We start from the raw sequence: 208 nt of genomic DNA on the forward strand, positions 1-208 counted from the left end.
TGACGTGGCGTCCACATGCGGTACATCCCGCGGATGTACTGGAAGCGCAGCTTCAATGTGTTCTTGACCAGCCACGTAGTCTTCTGATCATGCGAGATGCGCACCTTGAAGTTTCCTTTGAATTGCATGTAGGTCTGCGAGATCAGGTTGTAGGCAGCCGACTTGGCGTAGCTCACGTCATCAAGGAGGCGCTCCTCGATCTTGCCCG

This window comes from Phytophthora infestans, genomic scaffold (assembly GCF_000142945.1).
Source record: "Phytophthora infestans T30-4 supercont1.1 genomic scaffold, whole genome shotgun sequence".
Taxonomy (NCBI): domain Eukaryota; phylum Oomycota; class Peronosporomycetes; order Peronosporales; family Peronosporaceae; genus Phytophthora; species Phytophthora infestans.